This window comes from Marmota marmota, unplaced genomic scaffold (assembly GCF_001458135.2).
Source record: "Marmota marmota marmota unplaced genomic scaffold, marMar, whole genome shotgun sequence".
NCBI classification, from domain to species: domain Eukaryota; kingdom Metazoa; phylum Chordata; class Mammalia; order Rodentia; family Sciuridae; genus Marmota; species Marmota marmota.
This window is the reverse complement of record NW_026000174.1, coordinates 64,058,649-64,068,217: the sequence shown is the minus strand read 5'-3', so window position 1 is coordinate 64,068,217 and position 9,569 is coordinate 64,058,649. Positions and strand designations below refer to the sequence as shown.

Genomic DNA, 9,569 nt, shown 5'->3' with positions numbered 1-9,569 from the left:
GTCTATTGCATCGGGATGATTTTCCACATCTCCACCATCCAACCTGTAATTCCTTCTGGGAGGAGGTTAAGCCTAACTCAGCATTGACTCCTTGGTGTGGGTCACATTCTGGACTCTGGTTAACCATCTGTGGAAATCTACCCTGGGGAAAGAAGGCTGAGCTATGGACTCACCAGAGCCATGGGGGTGTCCTGCCTCGTGGCCCCTGAGGCTGGGCTGAGCTTCCAGGCCCTCTGTGTGTGTGGTGCAGAGTCGCACCCCTGGGTTGTGAGACTCCATTCACATTCCAGCCTTGCAGCCTCCTTCCTTGCTGTCTTCCTTCAGTTATTCAGCAGCTAGGGGCATTGTGGTGTGTCAGTTTAGCTAAGCTGAACTGCACTTCTGATCTCTGTGATAAGCCCTTTTTCTCCATAGCCCACAGATGGGACCCCAATAGACACTGTATGACAAATACCTCCTAGACACTAAGGATGGGAAAAGAAACAAGCCATCACCCTCTGGGATCTCAGAGTCCCCAACTGTACAACTCAGGGGAGCAATTAGATGATTGTTAAGATTCTCAGCTGCTCTTCAACTATATGACTGGACAAGCCCCCACGTCCAAAGCACATGCAGCCGCTCTTTGCACATGCATGGGTTTAGGGAACTCATTCATTCCTCCCAGAATATGGTGCTGTGAGTCAGATAGATAGTGACCCAGAAACCAAGCTCAGATGATTTTGGGGCTGTGTGTGCCCAGGGATAAAAGAGAGACCTTTGGATTCTGACCACCAGTGAGTTCAGCCAACTACATGCTATTTTGTTGTTTTTGTTCATCTTGAAGTCAGAGAGCTCCTGGGCTCCATGCAGAAAGTAGCGGGTGGGCAAAACCTCCTCTGTACTGTGCTTCTCAAGCTTGTCAGCAGGGAAGGAACAGCCTTTTTTAAAGAATTTCCAATTCGTCACTTGATTGACACTTTCATATTTCATAAAATATGAATAAAAATGAATCATTGGAAAAATGAAACTCAATCATAAAAAAAGAGAATAATGTCACTAGACTAGGGATTGGGGGGGTGGGAAAAGTAACAGAAAGAAGTGAGATAACAGATATCAAAATACAATTAGAGGAATCAGTTCTGGTGATCCACAGCCCAGCAGGGTAACCATAGTCTACAATTGATGCTCTTTTTCAAAATAATTGGAAGAGTTCAAAAGTTTCCAACACAAAGAAATGAAATGAAATGAAATGAACACAAAGAAATGAAATGAAATGTTTGAGGAGATGGAATTGCTCACTGCTCTCATTTGATCATTATGTATTATATACATGTATGGAATTGTCATACTATTCCTCATAAAGGGGTACAAATATTATGTGTCATTTTAAAAATTTTTTAAAAGAAAAATGAAATACAAAAAAGATGCCAATATTTTAGCTCAGATTTTTTTTCAATTAATGTTTACAGGCAAAAAATTATTACGTCAAGTTGCTAAAACATGGCCACCTCTTGGGTCCCTTTCTTCCTCCGGGAGAAGTCTTTTCTGCTGTCCTTTAATAAACTTCTAATTTCTACTCTGACCTTGCCTCGGCATGCTTTTCTGGTGTTATTCTTCAACATTGGGGAAGCAAGGACTCATCACCGGTCAACAGCGGTAACATATTGGAGGTCCCAGACCGAGATTCTACACCGAGACCACCCATCACTCAAATGGCCTTCCAGTCTATTACTTCTCAATCGAACTTCTATCATGGACCACTCGATAGACCCGATTTTTAAAGGGGAATCCAAACTGCTTGCCCCACATCGTCCCCTTTCAGCCTGAAGAAGCCAGAAGTACCTTCGCCCCCTTTCCTTACAGCAGTAAGGAGTTCCCCAAATTAGAGGGGAGAATGAAGCCAGATTTAAAATTAGGTAGTCAGTGTAGTTAGGTAAATCGGGTCTAATATCGAGTGAAATCTAAAATGACAATGATTCCGGGAAACACAGGACAACTCATGGAATGTTAATGAAGTCCCAGAGAGGCCGTAGGCCAAAGTCCACCCCAAAGAAATGTTAATGGAGCCCAGGAAACAGCCCCCAACAGATTTGGAGATAGCCCATCCCAAAGAAGTGATAAGCCCATCCCAAAAAGTGATAATTAAGTCCTTCCTGCCCCCATTACTTGTTTGGCCCACCTGTGTCCCACCCCTTGGGCCTTTCAACCTACATTCCATCACCAAAACTATAAAAAGGGGAGACAACCGCACTTCCACGGATTCCACCTCTTGCGTCCCCCTTCTTCCTCCAGGAGAAGTCTTTTCTGCTGTCCTTTAATAAACTTCTAATTTCTACTCTGGAAAAAAAAAAAGTTGCTAAAACATTTCTGAAGGTCTACTTCTCAGTTCTCTCACTTCTCAGAGACAGACAGCAATTTGTGGGCAGGTACTGACTTTGGAGTAAGGCTCCCTATTGCCCGGTGGGCTGGGGAGAGACCCCAGCTGGTGATGCGTAGGCCCAGCGTCTGAGGTTTCTTGTTCTTCTGGTGCTGAACGAAGAAAACAGGTCTTGGAGTCACTCACTCTGTGACCAGGCCCTTCCAGATCTCAGGTTTCTCATCTGCAAAATGGAGCACAGGTAGAAGGATAAGGTGACACACGTGAGGGCACCTTGTGAACACTTTCCACTGCGTGGTGCACAGCAGCAGGGCCTAGGCTGGGCGTTGGCTGTGGCTCCTGATTCCTAGTTGGTAAAAGGACTCGTCCAGGAGCACATTCTGGGAGTCCTAGGAGCAGAGGCAGAGCTGGAGAGACGGGTGGCATCTTGCTGGGTCCAGCATCCGTCTGTCTACTGGGTATGAAGGGCCTGTGCCTCCCACAGGCATGGAAGAGCACGGGGAAGACGTGAGACGTCATGCAGGCTCGGGGTGCTGAGGTCTGCAGGCAACAGGGTGCTGGGACTTTGGGAGTGGGGGAGAGGTCCCTTTGAGAAGGATGGGGCCCTCTGCAGTGCCTGCTAACAGGGGCAGTAGTGAAGCATGCTCTTCAAGGAAGCGAAAATGGACAAGTTTGTGAGCACAGAGGAGACACCCTGGTCCCTGTTATAACTGGACAGAAACTTGATCTCCAGTGTGCATTCTCAAAGGGGCCATGGTGCCCCTAAAGGGGGGAGAAAAAAATCTTATTCTTTTAACATATAAAATAGATGTACAGTGTGCATATTGGCTCACACCTGCAATCCCAGGGACAATGGAAGCTGAGGCAACAGGATCTTAAGTTCAAGATTAACCTCAGGAATTTAGCAAGGCTAAGCAACTTAATGAGACGCTGACTCAAAATAAAAAATAAAAAGGGCTAGGGATTTGACTCAGTGGTTAAGCAAGCACCTCTGAGTGGTTAAGTACCAAAAAAAAATAATAATAATAATGATAATAAAATAAAGAAAGAAAAGGAAAAAAAATACCCCACAGATGTGTAAACCAATACAGTAGTTATTATTTATCCACCATTTAATTTTCTGAGGTTTCAATTACCCACAGTCAACCACATCCCTCAAATATTATTGGTATATTGTTATAATAGTTTTATTCTTTAGTAGTCATTATTGTTACTCTCTTAGTGTGCCTAATTTGGAAGTTAAACTTTACCACAAGCGTGTCTGTACATGAGTGAACATGGTGTGTGTGTGTGTGTTATTCAGCACTATCTGTGAACTCAGGCACCTGCAGAACAGCTGGCATCATAACTCCTGCCGTTAAGGGGAGACTATGGTAAACAGCTTATCTGTGGTGTTAACATTTCCAGGGGGGGGTTCCATCAGGGAGAGAAACATCTCAATGGCTCCTTGGGGGTCCAATAAGGAAAAAGAAGAACACACCACCCAGGGCTCTGCAGAACTGCACTATGTAGGGAGAAGCCAGTGCCATTTTTTACATGTGCTGTGAACTCACTGGCGTCCCCCAGACTGGTGAGACCCAGGGATAACTGAATTGCATTTTTAGTAACAACAAACCCCAGACTCCTGAGCTCCCTGTGCAAGGCAGGGACATTGCAGCCCTGCCCACGCCCACCACTCTACTGTACCAGGCGGGTCTCTTCTGGAGCCCTGATGCATCCACGAGTCACCCTTGGCTCATTGTGACCTCAGAACTATTTTAAGAAGCTGGCATTTCCCCCCCAGGCGCTGCATGAGAGAACCTGGGAGGACTGGTGCCAACTGTGGTTAGCCTTAATGAGCAAGTCTCTGCTCTTATGCCAGCTTCCAGAATGGCGCCTCAAGCCTTCCTTTCTCGCCCTGGCTTCAGCCCTGCAGACACTCTGGTGGATCCGTAATGGCAAGGCAGGGGAAATCGCCCTCCCTCCCCACTCGTGTTTGGGCCAGCACACTCCCCGGGAGCCTCCCGACAGTCTCGCTGCTCCATTCAGCTTGAGTGATCTTAAAATACAGGTTGGATCCTGTCATTCTCAGGCTTAAAACCTCTCTCTTTTTCGAAAGTTCAAAATCTTCATGTCAGGCCTACTTGTGGGTTTTGGAAAGTCAAGTTTATTCCTGTTTCATGGCCTTTGTCCAGACCTCTGCTTAAAATGTTCCTCCTTGTCCCCTGCCCACGTCTGGCTCAAAAGTTTCCCAGAGTTTTCGCTAGCCACCCCCGACCACCTCTGCTTGTTCCCGCCACCCTGTTTGTTTCCTCCGTAACGCATAGTTGTCGTGCTTTGTAATGGTCGGTTTACTGGTTCATGATTGTTTTTCTTCCCACTAGACTGTTAATTTCCTGAGGGTGGGGACCAGGTCCATCTTGCCCGTTACTATATATTCAACCCCGAGGAGAATGCCCAGCACATACCAGGCATTCAGTAATTATTTGTTGAGTGGGTCGAGCATGCATGAGCAGATGCTGCCCAACAAGAAGGGGCAGGCTGGGACAAACCAAAATGCCAGGGTCAAGGGGCAGGAAGCTGCCTCCTAGGGGGTCTCCTGCCCTAGCACTGCCTTTGAGGATCCATATGGTCAGCTAATAAGAAGAGGCTGAGGACAGAAAGGGTACTGCCCAATGTTTTCCAGGGTTTAGCCCTCCAGGGGCCTGGGGGAATTCCCTGGCTTCATAATCTACCAATCCGCATTGGTAATGATCTAGAAGGATAAGTTGACCCAGTAGACCCACTCAATGAACTGGTAGGAAAGGTGGTTCCTCCTCCGACAGCTCTAACGAGTGCATCCCAAAAGTTGGGAAGGAGGGAAGAGGAGGTGTGGTCGACACTCCTTGGTCCAGTGATGTAAACAGCTCTGGTGGGCTTCTGGGGGACTTTTTACTTTCAGGGCACTGTTTTGACTTCCTTGACATTTCCACGGAAACATATCCTCTCAACTTAACTTGGCCACATTAGTTCATTGTGCTTTTAGTAACACGGGTGGGTTTGGATTTTCAAGGAATTTTTATGGCTTCAATCTCCCTAATTCAGCCAACCAAATTGTCTGTGCAATGCTCTGGGGAAGAAAACAGAAAGAAAAACGTGTCAAATATCTAGTGTATACTGGAACCGTGCAGGACACACACACACACACACACACAATCTCATCGACGAGTCACTACCTGTGAAGTAAGCTTTATTATTCCTGTTTTACAAAAGAGGAAACACAGAGTTGAGATTAATAAAATAATTTACCCCAAACCACACTTATTAACTTAAAAAAACCTATCATGAGTTCTTCGACAGAACAGCTTGTGTTTTGAAGTCTGAAGGATATCAGAGAAAACATTTGTAGTTGGATCGAATGTGGATTCCCCACTATAAAATTCATGATCGAAATGGTCTCATGGGAGAGAATTCAGTGCTAATAGAGCCAAACAATATCTATTGATCGGCCAGCAGATGTGTGTTGAAGATTAAAGGAATTCAGGGGCTGGAGTGGAAGCTCAGTGGACCAGGAGGCCTGAGTTTAGGTCCACCCTCACTTTTCACACCTTTGGGCTTTTAAGCTGTCCCCTCTAGGCCTCGGTTTCCCCAACAGGGCACCAACAAGACCCTCAAAAAGTTCCAGATTTTGGACATTTTGAGCTTTAGATTCCCGGATTAGGGATGCTCAACTATTCCCAAATCTGAAGCACTTCTGGTCTTAAGCATTGTGGGAAAAGGATGCTCAATTTGTGTCACTTATCAAGTCCCTGCTAGCTCAGGTGTCCCATCCGTGAATCACTGGTCAGGTCCAAGGCTCACTGTAGCAACCCTGGACTCGCGAGCACCTTTCTTGAATTCTTTCCTGACCAGCATTACCGCATGTCCTGGTTCCAAGCCACAAAATCTCCAGGTCCCATTTCCCCCCTCTATCACCCTCACCCCAGTATTCTTTCCTGTGTGTTGTTCAGATTTCTCTGGTTCTGCCCATCCTGCCTGTCCTCTCCTGCCTGGCCCAGGTTTGCAGTTGCTTTCCAACTGGTCTCTGCCTCTGAGCCTGGGTTCCGGAACAGTCTGTGGGTGCTGCCAGACTGATCCTATTATGAGACCATGATACTCTTCTCGCTGTCCTCCCTCCTGAAGCCACGGCCCTGCTCTTCTAATCCCCCCGGCTCTGGTCCCGACTCAACCTCTCTGACTATTAGTTAATCCCTTGGCCTCGTTCCTTGGTCTATTAAAAATGGAGAGTGGACAAGGTCCTGCTCAAAGTTCCTTTAGTCTAAAAATGCCCCAGCTCTCCCAGAGCCACACAGAGTTGCCGGCAGCCTGGTGTGGACCAACCTCAGCCTGCCTCCTCGCCACGTTGCCAGAGCGTCCTGGGAGCCACTGAGGGTCCGAGAGTGGAGACAGGGGAGGGTCGAGTCTGGTCCATGCTAACTGTGATGCCAGGGATAGTGTTTGACTCCCTCGGCCTGTTCTTCACCTGCAAAAAGGAAAAGTCACCCTTTTCCTGGGTCCCTTAGAGATTTGTTGAGAAGGAGTGACTATATAGAAACAATCTTTCCATTCTTTCTCCCTCCTTCTTCTATCCCTCCCTTTCCCCTTCCCTTTTTCTTTCCTCCCTCCCCTCCTCCTTCCTTCCTTTCTTCCAAATATATTCATCCTATGCACCAGGCACTTTGGTAGACATTGGGTATATTATGATACCAGGCATATCAGATGAACTATGGTAGCCACTAACTGGATGTGGCCACTGAGTACTTGAAACATAGCTACTATGTAGGACTGAGAGTCTGCATCTTTATTGTTTAATTTTAACAAATTTAAGTTTAAATAAACACATAGGGCTGATGGCCTCTATATTGTATGGCATAGACCTAGCTGTATGACGGTAACAGAAGCATTAACAATAAGACCAGTCCAGGCAACTCAGGGAGATCCTGCCTCAAAATAAAATATACACAGAGCTGAGGATGGAGCTCAGCGGTACAGCATTCACCTAGCAAGTAGGTAACCCTGGGTTCAAGCCTCAGTACCAAAAATATTAATGATTAATATTAATCATTAATATTAATTAATGATTCTCCAAAAAGTTAAACTTGACTACCATATGACTCAGCAATTCACTCCTACATATACGCTCCCAAAGAACTGCCAACAAGGATTCAAATACTTGGGCCCAGATGTTCATAGTGACCAAAGATGGAAACAACCCAAATGTCCGTGAGTTGGTAGGAGCATGTGGTATAGCCATTGTGTTGGGAAGAACACAGAACGCCTGTTTCTCCTCTGTATTCAGGCCACGATCAACACAAAAGACTTCTGACCCCAGGCATGTGGGGCACCTCCGCAGCCAAGTAAGCAATTCTCCAGCACCAGACACTAGCTGGGTCTCCTCCAGTTCAATTCAGTTCTACCTGAAGGTGGTGTCAGACCAAGGACTCAGTCTCTGAGACTGCTCCCTCTACCATACACACCTGGGTGTGCCACCTGTGATTTCGATCCACCAAGGCTCCCATGACCCTGTCCTTAGCTTTGATTAGTTTGCTTGAGTGACGCCCAGAACTCAGGGTGACACTTCCACTTACCGGTTTATTCTGAAGGATATTAGGAATCACATAGAAGGAGGGATGTGAAGGCAAGGCCTGGGGAGGGCACAGAGCTTCCATGCCCTCTCCGTGGTCAGCCATTGGAAGCTCTCTGAACCCTGTTCTTTGGGGCTTTAATGGAGACTTTATTGCTCAGGCACAATTGCTCATAGGCTGACTGATGACTCTCAGCAAGGCTTGTCCTTCAGATTCTTCTTGATCTCTCTGTAGAGCATTCCTGCCTCCAGGGTAGGGGACAGGATCCCTGCCCCTGTGTAAAATGAGAAGGGTTTTATGATCTACGACTATTGGACCAGGGTAGGTCCAGGAATTTCTTTTTCTTTTTTTAAGAGAGAGAGAGAGAGTTTTTTGATATTTATTTTTTAGTTTTCGGCGGACACAACATCTTTTGTTTGTATGTGGTGCTGAGGATTGAACCCGGGTCGCACGCATGCCAGGTGAGCGCGCTACCGCTTGAACCACATCCCCAGCCCCCCAGGAATTTCTTTATGGCCAGCTCCAAGACAGAAAGGTGGTGGAAGATCAGAGTTTCTGTGACCTGCCTTAGGGAAGAGAAATTCTAGTTTCTGTGGTCCCTCGAGGAGAGAGTTAGGATCCAGCAACCAGGATTAAGATCCAAAATATATAGAGGCCCTAATATCACAACCATATATCAGGGGATATTAGTCAGCCATAAAAAGGAATGAGGCACTGATTCATGCTATCCCATAGGTGACCCTTGAACATTATGCTAAGTGAGAGAGGCCAGATGCACAGGCCATATGTATATAAAATGACCAGGAAGGTATACCTATAGAGACAGAAAGCAGACTGGTACTTTCCAGGGGCTGAGGGGAAAGGGTCAATGCGAAGTGACTACTTAATGGGTATGGGGTTTCCTTACGGGATGGTTGGAAGTGTTTTGGAACTAAGATGAGGTAATGGTTGCAGAACACTGTGAATGTACTCAAGGTCACCACGTTGTACCCTTCAAAATGGTCAATTGCATGTTTTGCAAATACATACATGGACACATACCGTGATTGTTACTGTAAAGAAAAAATCAAGATGCTTTGGTAGAGAGTGATGGGGAGCCGGGAGGGGACCTTGTGCCCAGGTAGATGAGGAAGGGCTGTGCAGGGTGAGACCTGTGGGCGGGGAGAGAGGTCCTTGTGGTGGCAGCAGTGGGGAACCAGAGTTCTCTATGGAGAGGGAAAATAGCAGGAGCTATGGCCGGAGGGCCAGAGAGCTGGGCAGTTCCAGGTGTTGGGAGGAGGCCTCTGGAGTCATAAGGCACACCATTGCCCCACACCCTGATCATCCCCCAGGATCACTGATGAGGCTGTCCTCCAGCTGGGCTGACATTGGTTGGAAGGGTCCCAGTGTCCTCAGGAAGTATCTTACTCGGAGGGCGTGTTCTCCTCTACCTGCAGGATGTGGGCGCTCGCTTAACCCCTGAGGACTGAAGACATTCTCTGCTGTAGGGTTCAGCAGAGTGGGGGTGGGGCCACACCTGCCAGGTGCTCTCCTGGCTCCTTTGTCCCTTCCTGCCTGGACCTCAGGGTGTGTCTCCTTCCCCCCTCAAACAAATGTCGCCCTCCCCTGACAGCCGGCCCAATGACTAACTG

At 47.2% G+C, this 9,569-nt stretch overlaps 1 long non-coding RNA gene across 1 annotated transcript; it reads left to right on the top strand.

Moving 5' to 3' along the window:
* The first annotated feature begins 7,526 nt into the window (after positions 1-7,526).
* Positions 7,527-8,978, top strand: LOC125612134. The gene is made up of 2 exons (XR_007342458.1): positions 7,527-7,710; positions 8,329-8,978. It is a non-coding gene; the product is annotated as an uncharacterized LOC125612134 (long non-coding RNA).
* Positions 8,979-9,569: the final 591 nt, after the last annotated feature.